Raw genomic sequence first — 14,100 nt, 5'->3', positions numbered from 1 at the left:
GCATTTCACCGCTATGCATAGCAGACCAATTGTGATGCCGCTGGTAATATTCCAATAAACCACACAATGTGATATTTGCTGGTCACTGCTGAATGACTAATTAATTGACGGCTGGTTGTAACATACTGGCATGGTAACAACTGGCTGTATGACTTGCACTGACTACAGGAACCTCAGGGTTGGGGAAGACTATCCAAACCTAGATCAATTAGCCACCTAGCAATGCAGTCAATATCTTCAGCTCATAGCAGAGAGAGCAGGACAGGCAGTTTAAGTTGCACTTATCAAAAACAGTAGATCTTTGCTGCAATAGCATTTAGGCTATATGGATTGAGTACTGCCCTGGACACAACAACCAGGCAGCTTCCAAAAGCCCTGGCTCCATCTCACACCTTCACTCTGACTGCTAATTTATCAGCCCTTTGAAGGGAAATTAGCTGTCGCAGTGAAGTTTTCTTCCGCGGTGGTACGGCGGTAGCATTGTTACCTCACAGCAAGAGGTTCTCCCGTTCGATTCTCGCCTTCGGAGTGCCTTCTGTGTGGAGTCTGCATGTCCTCCCCGTGGTTGGGTAGCGTTCGAAAGACATGCGTGCGTAAATGGGCGTGCCTTCGTTGAAGGTTGGGCGTCGAGCTGGCACCTGGGCGTTTCGTAAAATCTACTGCCAATCATTAGCGGACTGGAGTTCCGCTGTGGCGACCCCTTACCGGGAAAAGGCCGAAAGACAAACAAACAGTGAAGCTTTCTTCAAGACTTTCTTGCTCAGAAGTAAGGGAGTATTCTACTTCTTAATCATTAAAGAATATGGGTGGTGGGTGGGTGCGGCTACTGCAACAATGCGGAATTCGAACAACTGCTATTAAGGTTAAGTGCAGTTTACTCAACTGTACTGTATTCAGTATTCCCACTGCTACAGTAGTCTTTAGGCTATATGAGTTGATTACAAAAGTCTACCCAACCAGGGTGGAGGAAGAATATAGGTCCAGGAGTCCCTAGAGAATGGTCTGGGCAAAGCTTGTCCTGGACCTGGAAAAAGAATCCAGTTTGTAATGTTTTAAAGTATATACAAAAGACCATATGGTTGTCTCTAAAATACTTCTAGAATTTTCACCTCTAGAACTTTTCTAGAACTTCCACGCCCTTTCCAGTATCCACCAATGAAGCCATGACTTAATGGACCATGATATGCCTGGGCAGATTTACCATGGTGGGTATAACAAGCAATAGCAGAGACCAACAATCTAGAAATAGTCTGTTTTGACATGGGTTATCCTTTATTTGTTCCTTCATAAGAAATAAATGAATGATTTCACTTTCTAAAGGACTTGATTCTTTCTAGATAGTACCTGAACTGCCTATGTATGTGAAGAATTCTCTCCCTCTGATTTTTAACACCTGGACAGAAGACTGAGACATCAATAGCTTAATTCAAAGTAAACTCTGAAAGGACTTTGATATTGGATTTGTTCTTAATGAGACCCTACCTCTGTGGAAAATCAGAAAGGCCTCACCCACCATGAGGCCTTGTAACTCAGATACTCTTCTGGTAGAGATCAGAACAATGAGAACAGTTTTTCAAGGGAAGAACACTGAATTTGACAGATGGACAGGTTTAGATGGAGTAAGTTCTAGCTTTTCCACCACAAAGTTAAACATCCAAAAAGAAGTGACCTGTTTACAAGGTAGTCTCGCATGTAAAACTCCCTTCAGAAACTGCTTTACTAAAAGCAGAGAAGAAAGGAGGATCCATTGGCAGGGCCTGCTGAAGTGGCTGCAAGATGTACCTTTAGAGAGGGATAAGAGAGGCTAGAAGTTAGCAACTCATGCAAATATTTCAGCACCAGTGGTAAACAATTACTAACAGAACCATGATTAATAATTAGGCACTGACCAGAAAATCTTTTTCACTTGGCAATATGAGATTTTTTAGTAGCAGTTTTTCTTGCATCCTTTAGTATCTCCTCTAGTACCTGTTCCACATCCTCATGAAGGAGGTACCTAAAATGTATTAAAACTGACTCATTCAGGCAGCTAGTTAAACTTGTTTGAGATTTTTGCATGTATCAAACTGTGATATGCAAGTAGGTCAGCCTGTGAGGAAGCCTGTGGTAATTGCCTATAACCCATTCCATAAGAAGGGAGAAACAATATTTCTTGGGTTAAAAGAGGGGCATCAAAATTATTTATTGAGAATCTTGAATCTTCATAATTAACTAGGATATCAGTAGAAAGGCATCAATGAAAATTATGACAATTAAAATGAACATGCATCTGTTTTCCAAGGATTGCTAGGAACCCTGGAGCAGAATTAGTTTACTTTGCTGTTCTGAAATGAAGTAAAGATGTGTTTGAAGTGTTCCCCACAAATGGATCAATTGCTAGATCATCCTCTCATTCAGTTTCCATTTGTGAGGCTCTGTTCTGATCTTAACTCATCTGCAGCTACATTTTCCTGTGACAGAATGCAGGATGCTTGGAAGATTTAAGAATGCTGTGCATGGAGCTTTACCTGGCTGAAAGGACTACACTAGAGGAAGTCAAGAAGGTGAGTGAGTGGTTCGAGGAATTATGGCCAATGCAGACGTCACCCAGCATCAGCTGACACATTGGTTGTGCTTGCTGAGTCAGCAAGGGATCTTCAGGAAGTTTTTTTTTTCTTTCTAACAGCAGTGTGAGGCTAAACAGTTCAAGTGGGGTAGCATCCATGTTGTGACTAAGGAGGATGTCTTGATGGTGGTAAGCTTTGCAGAAATTATTCAATCGGAAGGCAAATTGTCAAAACGTACTCACAAGCAGCACACTTACAGTCACATAGTCCCCAAACACAATTATACTTGAGCAGCAGACTAAATTCCTGTCAGGAAATCACTTTTTTTTTTTTTTTTTTTTAATTGAGACAGAGAAAAAAAATGGCAGTTTCAATGTTACACAGTAAACACAAGCAATATCATGGTCTGTAAGAGTCCATACCCTTATAAAACACTTGCCAACATTAAACTTTTCTTTAAAAAAAAACAAAGTTTATGTAATCAGTACACTTTCTTACAAATTTACTCCCCCCAATAATGAAAAGAATACTGGGTTTCTCAAAAGGGAAATACAGCTTACAAAACCCCGTTTAAAAAAAAAAAATACCAATTTGTTTTTGTAAAAGGGCAACATTGTGTGGAAGGGTTCCCCACTGGGGACATGTATGCCAGACATTAAATTAAAGGTCCACTACTGCTACTATGACACCTCTGAGTTGCTTCTTCCCGAAGCAGCAAGAAAGTACTGAAGAAATCTTCACTCTTGCTAACTTCCCACCACAAGGTTGACAAATCAGCAGAATGAAGGTGTAGGAAGGCAACAGAGATTTTGGAAGTTGGCTGATTGTTCTGTCTTGGGCAGGACACAACCCATACAGCCTAAAGGTTACTGCAGCACTGGAAATAACATTAACTGCAACTCTAGCATCTGCAACTTTCTGCACTATTAGGAGTACAGAAAATTCTTAAAAGGGAAGTAATACATTTAACATACAAGATAAAATAGCCTTAAAACTGAACAAATTGATTCAAGGCTAATCAAATAGGTCAGCAATACGGAAACACATGGACTGATGGTCTTTAGCAAGCATGAAATGTTCTGAGGATAGATGGGACAGAAGTGATCTGAATTTTGTACAACAGCTAAAATTAAACTGGTTTGATAGGTGTATAGATATCTTCAGTCATCTACTGTATGTAAACATACTAAAAGAAGTTTTAATAAACAGCGAAGTAAACTGGTGTGGGTAAGTCAGTGGACACAGTTACGAAGTGAAATCCCAAATTCTAGCAAATCTTTAAAAAAAACCTCTTTGCTTGTAGTTATGATTCAGATATTAGGATTTTACCAAAAACTTTTAGTAAACCGGACTTCCATGATGGCTGCACATTGAGTAACAGCTTAATTCTAACTCTCTCAGTGTGAAAACAAACTCAGCAGAGAAGGCCTGTAGACTTGTGTTCATTACTAAATTTCATTAACTGGCTAGTAAGTGTACTGCCTGGATGCTAGGAAAAAAGAAATACAGGGGACCTGGAAAAATAATCAGCTGCAAAAAGTGAGGAAGAACACTGACTGAGGAAAGTTCTGCAGCTATTCAGCAAAAACCAATGCAATATCCAGACATGAATTCTAGTAACCTACAGGAAGATGCAAGACAAATGCACACAGACCTGGTTAAAATAAATGAAACACTGATGGAGTATATCAATGCAAACAATAAAAGGTTGGAAAAATGGAAGAAGATTTAAATAGATATTCAGATGAGGTGATAAAGCTGCAAAACTCAGAGGTTGAAATGAAGAAAAGGCTGGCTAAATATAAGACTGCTCAGGAAGAGAGGTTTCAAAATACAATTAGGACAGAGCACGTACGGAAAACTTGAGATTTTCAGCTACACCAGAGAAGCTGGAAGGAAGAGACTCCATTAATTTTATGAAAGCACAAATAAGCAACTGGACTTGTATTCCACAGCAGGACTTGTTAGTTGAAAGAGCACATCATGTGTACGCTCCAAACCAGGCTTGAAAAAGCAACCTACACCTTTAATAGTAAAGATGCAATCCTACCACCAGAAGGAGTTGGTTCTGACAAAACTGTGGCAGAAGGACAAAGTACTAAAAGTGGGGAGACAGAGTTTGTGGAGAATGATTACTCATTATACACCAGGCAGAAGAGGGGCAAATTTATTCCACTATTCAGGGAATGTCAAGATGTAGGTGTGAGATTCAAACTGCTGTACCCAGCTGTCTTCAAGGTATTCTTCCCTGGAGGAGCAAAATCATTTTTTGATAAAGTACATGCTAATGAGGACATACAAAAGTTTGCCCAACAAAAAGTAAGCTGTGAAACAGGAGATTCTGCTTCTTGTGCTTTGGTAGTAAAGACCAGAGACAGACTATACCTATGAAATCCTTTTCAATGCTTCAACTGAAAATGTTGGAGAGACGGAAGGAAGCATGAGAGTTAACTAGAAGAATCGAGAGTACATTGGAAATGAAGCAGAGACAGGATTTAGGAGATGGAGATGAACAGGAATAAAACCAGTAACAATGTAGGTTTACAATGCAATAATTATATTTGTGAAATACGACAGAAGAAAATCTGGAAATATTAAACTTTTTTGGAATTGGTTGGACTTCTGGGGGACTCTAAAGCATATGCCCTACTTCATGCCATTAATGTTCAGAAAAGTGCTTTGGGGAGAGGAAGAGGAAGGAGAAAGTTAACTACAAGTAAACTTATTTTTCTTAAATAGTACTATTTTTGTGGTGTGTAGTTATTGGTTATCTTTACATGCTATAAAGTAAAGTTTTCTCAGTTATTTTTAAAGTGTAACATGGACTGTAAACAGGTGCTGCTGCTCTTTTTTTTATCCTTTCTTTCAACCTGCTTCTCTTTCTTCTTGTTCAGTTTTAAAAAATGTAGGCACTGCAATATAAAAGAAAAAAGTTTGGTTAAAAAAGCATGACAAGAGAAAAATTAATGTGCCTTTTCTCATTCTTACATAGAGGAATGGCTGGATTAAGGACCCACTGACATGGTTACCAAGTTTTAAGACAGCAAGTAAATGAAAAAAAATACTGAATATTATGATGCTGTTTTCTAGCAAATATGTTTGCTTAGTGGCAATTCCGCAGCTGGTCTTCCTGTTTCTATGGAAACAATCTGATACAGAGAAACTGGCTGCCTGGTTCTCATGTCTCCATGGAGATAATCTGATAGAGAGAAACTGGCTACAGTCTGGTGGACAGGGGATTGGCTGAGGAAAAAAAAAAAAAAAAAAAAAAAAGAGAGAAATTGGCTAGGACATAATGTTCTCTGAAAGCATTCAGGAGTTTTGCCAGCTAGCAGAGCTACAAAAGCTAAGATAAAACCACTTGGCACCACTTAGAAGCACATTCTGCATAAAGTGTTTTAGCATGCATAACCTATATTTTAGGTTAACTCAAGTCTAAGTGTGCCTGTCAGTTTGGGACTTTTGTTCCTATTAGGAGGGTAAAACTTCAATATTTGAAGATGTACATTGTTTTGTCTGTTAATATTAAGTTAATAGGCTTTTGGGGGGGTACTGGAGGTGGTTTTTTTTTTTGTTTGTTTGAGGGCTTTCAATAAAAAAAAGTTTGGTACGATGTCACACAGACTCAAATGGATATGACAAGAAGGAACTATACAAAAAGTTCAACCAGCCAAACAGCGTATGCATGTAACAGAAAAGCTGGAACTAGACATTTAAAAAAAAAGGTGTTATACATAAAAGGTATGAATAATAAACTTTGTAATGCAATGATGCTTTCTGTCATGTCTAAATGTCAACAGTTTCACAGATAAATACAAAAAAAGAAAGAGTAGTGAATTGTATTAAAAATGTACAGTGCAAATAACTATGTTACAGAGGACACATTTAGAAAGAACTGAAAACGTGAATCTGATAAATAAAGTTTTTTCAGGATGGTTATTCAGCAGGGTTATTCAGCAGAATACCTGGGACCACATAAAACAGAAGTATACACATTAATTAGAACAGGAACTCCAATAGTGATAGAAGAGGATAAAAAAGATAATAATGGCAGATTTGCAGTGCAAAGGGGCTACTGGCAAACGAGGAGGATTATACTGGCATGTATTTACATTCCACCTAAAACTGCTGTAATGGAGCTTAAGAAAATTCTGGGAGATATAATCAGTTTTCAGCAAGGAATATTACTTGTAGGTAGGGACAGGAATGTCATTTGCAGCAGTGAAGATGTGTCTGGGAGGCCCAGAAGGGAAAGTATAACAAAGGAGGGTATATTTTTGAAGAAATGTATGAAAGTATTTGGCATGGAATATGTGAATTCAGTAATAGGAGTTTGGAGTGAATTTACATATTTCCCAAGATGTAAAAACTGGGCTAGACTAATCAAAATGTACATTTCATGAGAACATGTGCATTTAATTGAAGGTGTTGATATGCACACAATAACTATTTCAGATCATGCGCCAATAATAACTAAAATAAAAACACAGAGTAATGAAATAAAAATGAGACACTGTCGCTTTCACAGCAATCTGTTGAAAAGAGAGTAATTTAAGGAATGGGTAGTGGAGATTATTCAAGCTCTGATAAAAATTTCTTCTGAAAATATAGTTAGGGAGTAGGATAAAATTAAGGTGGAGTTTAAAAATTGGGTGGAATTAAAGAAAGGAACCTATGGTTAAGAAGTAACAAGAATTATTTAGAGGCACTGACAAACATTAAAGCATAGGAGGAATATCAGAGAACAAGAGGAGGATCAACTGCAGAATGCTAAGCAGAAAATAAGGTATTACCTCGATAATATGCACGAGTTTAGAAAGACTGCTGTTAAGCAACTGTTTTTTGATAACACTACAGCACAAAATCTTTTAGCACAATGACTCAGGCAACAAGAAAGTATAAAGGGCCGTCACCAAGCTTAGGGAGCCTATAACAAAGTAAGGTAACAAGAGATCCTGTAGAGGTATTAGAAATATTTCAGAAATTCTACGAACGTCTATATAAAGCAGAGAAATATGGAAATCAAGAAAAGATACAAATGAAGTGTTTATGGAAGAATTAAATATGCCAAGGTTAGAGGTAAACGAGGCTAAATTACTAATGTTTAGGATAGGAGGAAAGGAGATAAAAATTGTGATGTATAACCAATCTACTGGAAAGTCCCCAGGAATAGATTGTATTCCTGTGGAAGTTTGGAAGCTAGATGGGAAACAACTGATAAAGATCTGGAAGGTTTTGTTTAACAGTATTTTAAGAGAAGTACCAACATCCTGGAAGAAAGCAGTGGTAGCTGTAATACCTGAAGAGGGTAAAGATCCATCAGACCCAGCTTCATACAGGCCCATTTCAATACTAAAACAGGACTATAAAGTGTTCATGTCTATAATGGCTAAAAGAATGACAAAAACAATGGCAAAATTGATAGATATGAATCAGTGTGGTTTTGTGGAGGGGATGCAAACATCTGATAATATTAACAGAACACTTCTGATCCCAGAGGGAAGCAGAATGTAAAAAAATACTACTGTTGTTAGTTGGTCTTGATGCAGTGAAAGCAGTTGACAGAGTAAGCTGAGACTTCATGAGCAGGGCAATGGAAGCATTTGCATTTCCTGGAAAAAATTATAAGGTTGATTAGGAGGATATATGAGGGACCGGAGACAAAAATTAAAATAGGTAGTGGCCTTTCTGATAATTTCTGCTTGAGCAAAGGAACCATGCAGGGGTGCCCTCTTTCCCCTTTGTTATTTCCATTATATTTAGAACCATTCGCAAAGAAAATAATGGACTCAGAAATTCAAGGATATAATTGGTATGGTAGTCAAGAAAAGCTGTCTCTATTTGCAGATGATAATGTATACCTGACAAAACCAGAAAGAGACATTGCAGTGTTGTGGAACATTTTGAGACAGTTTCAAATCTTTTCGGGATACAAAATTAATGAAACTGAAACAAAGGCAAGAGCAGTAAATGATGTACCTACACACAAACTGGTTCAGCAATATCCTTATTTATGGGAACATGATAAAATTAAGCATTTAGGAGTATGGATTAAACATGATTCTAGTGTGGCAGCTAAGGATAATGTGGGAAAGAGACTAAACAAGAGATAATACAAAAACTGAGAAAATGGAAGCTTTGTTATATGAATATGGATATCAAGATATAAGCAATCAAAATATTTTTAGTCCCTTTAGTCTTATACACAGGTCAAACATTTTTTTTTATAAACCAGAGGACTATTTATGGATAGCAACTAATAAAGAGCTGAAGGACTTTGACAGGGAAAGACGGCAAGAGTCAAGTGGGATAAGATAATTCTTCCAGTAGAACTGGCCAGATTGAGATTACCTAATTTGAAGGGGTATTTCAGAGCTACACGGTTAAGGCTCCTATACATAGGACAAGCAGAAAACTACAAATCAAAGAGGAAATGGGTGATGTAAACAGGAGGAATCTCAAGAAACAAGGAGATACTGGGATTTCGGATGCAGACCTTAAGGAGAGTAACACTATTCATATAGAATATTACATCCATAAAGTAGCAGAAAGTATTCTAAGAACTCCAAGGCAAGTACAAATATAACTCAGTCATTGTCCATGCTGGTGTGAATGACCTGAGACGTACCTCCCTGGACTACATGAAGAGAGACATAGAGGAGCTCTCTGAGCATGTAGCCCAGGCAAGTATGACCCTGACCTTGAGTAGCATCTTACTCTCACCAAGAATGATGCCACAATATGAAGACAAGATGATCAATTTCAACAATTGGCTTAAGTATTGGTGTCATTCAAAGGGGATCCAATGCCTGTCAGCCTGGGATGACATGCTCGACAAGCCACGATGCTTCGCTAGGGACGGCTTGCACCTGTCACCCCTGGGCTTTCGGATATTGGCAAAGGCTCTTGCTACCCCCATAGTGCCTTTTTTAGGCAAGGCTGAAAAGACAAACCCACCTCCATAGGTATCACAAAGGATAAGAAACTAAGAGTAATGCTACTCAACACCAGAAGTCTAAACCTCAAGATGCACGCACTCGAAACTCTCCTTAGCATGGAGAACATCGATATCTGTGCAGTAACAGAAACCTGGTTCAAGGCTCCCAAGAGCACCCCAGCACTAACAGGTTATATCTCATACCATGCTTTTCGGCCCCAAAACCTGGACCGAACCACAAAAGGAGGGGGAGTATCAATATTCGTCAAAGATACCCACACCTCCAGGTTGGTGGCACAGCACGAAGCATCAGAGACTATTCCATGTGCAACTAACAGTGGGTAAAACTGCCTTCCAGTTTATAGCCTGCTACAGACCACCCTCCCAAACCCAGGAACCCCACTCGGCCTTCATGAGAACACTGGAAAATATGAAGGTCTCTCCAAACACCATTATATTGGGTGACTTCAACTGCCCAAACATAGACTGGGAGCATTACTCTAGCTCCAACACCCTAGCTCAAAGGTTCCTAGAATTTATAAACTCAAATGCTATGGAACAACTTGTTACCACTCCCACAAGAGGGGAAAACATACTGGACCTGATCATCACCAACATGGGGACTCTATGCTCCAGACCAGAAGTGTATCCCTCACTGGTAAGATCAGACCATAAACTGATCTCACTGGATATTCACATCCCGACCCCACCCCCTGCCCAGAAAACCACAGTGAAAAACTTCTCTAAAGCAAATTTCACACTCCTCAAAACATAGGTGGAATCCTTCAAAGCCCCGGGCCTGTGGAAAATACGGCCCAGACCGCAGAATCCTTTATAAACGCATTCTATGAACACCTTCAGGAATGCATAGATCATGCAATCCCAAATAAAACCAAGACCCAATCCTCCAAAGGCAGACGTCCTGTCTGGTGGACCCCAGCCATAAACAAACTATACACTAGGAGGAGGAAGCTACTACATGATACAGCAAAATCCCAAAAAGGGAAGGCATCTCTGATCAGTATTAGCAAAAAAACTACGGGCACTCATAAAATCGTCTAAGGCCAGCTTCGAGAGAAAAACTGCACAGGACACTAAGGATAATCACAAGGCTTTCTTTAGTTATGTTAGGAACCAGGGTGGGAATTCCCAGATATGCTCAGAATTAGTCCAAAATGACAAAAAATACACCGAACCCACAGACATTGCCAACATCCTAGCTAACAGGTTCAGCCAAACCCCCCCCCCCCACCAAAAGGGCAAATATCTATCCCAGCAGAGTGCTGCCCCCCTGACATCTCAGATGCTCAAGTAAGAGCCGCCCTCTCCAAAGCAAAAAACACAGCATCAATGGGACCAGACGGTGTCCAGGGCTGCGTCCTACATGAACTCCAAGAAGAGCTAAACCCAAACATAAAACTACTGTTCAATCTCAGCCTTACTACAGGATATGTACCCAAAGAGTGGCGTACAGCAACAGTGGTCCCTCTCCACAAAGGTGGTGCCTCAACGGATCCTGGAAACTATCGCCCCATAAGCCTGACCAGCTTGGTCTGCAAAGCTATGGAAAGGATCATCATGGACCTCATAAATAAAGATAGTGGGGACCTACAGATACTGGATCCTACCCAGTTCGGCTTTAAGGGCAGATCCTGCCTCTTAAACCTGGTCAATTTCTTTGAAACAGTCACCAAGGCCATTGACGAGGGGAAGGTGGTCCACACTGCCTACCTGGACCTCGCAAAAGCCTTCGATACAATACCCCACTCTGGCATTATGGATAAGCTCACCAGCTTAAATATAAACCCCTATGTCACTAGATGGGTTGCAAACTGGTTCAAGGACAGAACCCACATGGTTAGAATTGCTGGAGCCATGTCAGACTCCAAACCAGTTACAAGTGGCGTCCCACAAGGCTCAGTCCTGGGACCTCTCTTGTTCGGTATATATTTCTCGGAGGTACAGGCTAACACAGAAGGACTGTGGCTGACCAAGTTCGCAGATGACTGCAAACTGGGCGCCATAATCGACTCTCCAGCCGACACAAGCATCCTCCAAAAGGGCCTCATAGAAACAGACAACTGGTGCCAGAGCCATGGCCTCAAGCTAAATGCCAAAAAGTGTATAGTCATCCCCTTTGGCAAAAACAAAGTGCCCACAAATTACCACATAGGTGGTAATCCAGTAAGTACAGGAGAAGTAATTAGGGACCTGGGGACCCAAGTTGATAGCAATCTTTCATTTGACAACCACGTGGCCAAAGTGGTCAGAAAAACATTTTATATAGCCCACCTAATCATGAAGGGATTCACATCTAGATCAGGGGAGGTCATCGTGCCTCTTTACGCATCCCTCATCAGGCCCATAATTGAGTACAATGCCCCTTTTGGGATGTACCTTACCAGACACCTGCAGCATCTGGAAAGACCCCAAAAGTACCTCACCAAGAGGATCAAAGGACTCAAACAGATGCCATATGCTGCCCGGTTAAAGAAACTCCAGCTCTACTCAGTGGCATACCGCATGCTCAGAGGCGATCTGTGCCTGACGTATAAAGCCATGTCCAACCCGGAATTAATGAACATGCTGCACCTCAGAAAATCCAAATCCCATTGAGCTACGCGCTCGAGAGACTTGAATCTCAGCACTGAAATAAATAGGACATGCTGGAGGGACAGATTCATAACCCAGAGGCTCCCTTCACTCTGGAATAAAATCCCAGTCCAGGTTAGGCAGAGTCCCTCATTGACTCTCTTCAAGAGGAATCTTGATGAGTGGATGGGAGATCGTAGGTTTACCCCGGGTATCACTTCTGTGTCACTGTTAGACAGAGGCACAGTATACTAACCTCGAAAAAGGGCATAGCAAAATTAATTTAAAATGGGTGGTGAAAGCCAAACACACTCTGGCTAGGCTTATAAATGCCCTAGGGCAGATAGCCTAGTATGAACCTATGAACTAAGCCACGGGAATGAAGAAAGGAGATTCGGCTGGCAGGGACTACTGCAATTAGAGATATAGACAACAGGGGGACTGGAATTTATTGGAGAAAACAGGCAAAGGAAACAAGGTATTGGGAGCAAACAACTAGAGAGGGAAAGATGATAGAATGGGAAGACAACAATAACTTATTTTGACTGCAGGTTAGAGATTGCCTTCCCTATGAAGGACTGATATCAGAGTACAGGCAAAGGCAAAGACAAAGAAATAGGTGGGTCCTAAATGAAAGACCAGCACTGGTACAGTTTTTAGTAGAATTTACAACAGAAGCGGCCATTAAAAAAAGAATAATTTGTACAGCATATAGGATATTGCATGATAAGTGTAAGATTCAATCAGAGAATTTTAGAAAGGCTTGAGAAGAAAGACTGGATAAGCTATTCACAAAGAAACAATATGAGAATATATGTATGTCTCGGGTTTATATCACATTATCGAAACCACAAAAGTTAGACTACCTCTTCATTGACCCCTATTTGTGAATTTGAACTATAGCTACCAAGAAAATCTTTCCCATGGTAAATAACACTTTGGCCAACCTATCGACTGCAATAAAAACAAGAAAATGTAAAACCCACCCTCCCAAACTAAATATACCAACTCCGAAATTGCACTACAGTGGGGAAAAAGGGCAAATTCCCAATGACAGCCCACTGGTTACTTATCATGGCAAACGATTTGTGGAAACAATCATTCAGCGGATTCACAGTTCGACAAACAGCGGTCACTGAAGAGGTGTTCAACCTTTTCTGGCTTTGGCAATCTGATACAGACCCATATGTCTCCCAAATATTCAACAAAATCTACAAGATTTATGATATTCATTTGGAAATGTTTACGTAGATATTTTAACAGCCCAAGTAGACTCCAGAAACATTTTCCTTGGGTAGATAGCAAATGTTGGAGGTGTGATGGGGAAGAAAAAGGTAATTGGGAACATATTTTCTGGGAGTGCAGGGAGTTGACAGACTTTAAGGATTCCCTGCCGGATGCACCGTCAGAGATGCTGGGTGGGCAGATTGGTGTGACGAGGGAGATGATTTTTCTGAGCTATGATACAGAATATTAATTGCCTAGACATGGTAAAGCCTTGCTGTCTCTATTTATTGTGACTGCCAATAAAACAATTACTAGAAAATGGAAAATCAGCATCGAAATCAAGAATATTGGAAGTACCGAATATAGTAACAGAGATAAAACAGCTGGAATTTAAATCTTTAGAAAAAGGTTGGAGCAAACTACATAGGAAATGTGGGAACAAAAAATACAGGGGAGGAGTGATGCTTAAAAGAAGGCAGGACTAAAATGAGCTATGTAATGTCTGACTGAAAATTGTTGGGTAGATTATACGTGATGTACAATGTTTGCAACTGGGATGTTTCAGTATGGTTTGTGATGTAAAATGCTTGCAACTAGGACTGTGTCTGTGTGGTTTGTTTACACTTATATAAATATATGATTGCTTATGTCGTGATAGTTTAATAAACATGTTTCTTGTTTAAAAAAGGGGCAAGAATTTAATAAATTATGTAATGTAATGTTGCTTAGGTTATATGACATACAGCAATATATGTGAAGCATAATGTTTACTAATTTTAACTTAATACAATCTGATTA

General features: G+C 39.9%; 1 protein-coding gene across 4 annotated transcripts in view; it reads right to left on the bottom strand.

Moving 5' to 3' along the window:
- FUT8 (fucosyltransferase 8) overlaps positions 1-14,100 on the bottom strand; it is a 2,643,272-nt gene that overhangs the window by 1,499,951 nt on the left and 1,129,221 nt on the right. The window lies entirely within an intron of this gene.

The sequence above is a fragment of the Protopterus annectens genome, chromosome 6.part0, assembly GCF_019279795.1.
Source record: "Protopterus annectens isolate FY-2018-M chromosome 6.part0, PAN1.0, whole genome shotgun sequence".
Lineage (NCBI taxonomy): Eukaryota > Metazoa > Chordata > Ceratodontiformes > Protopteridae > Protopterus > Protopterus annectens.
Note: the sequence above shows the minus strand (reverse complement) of the source record. Positions and strands in the feature narration are given on the sequence as shown.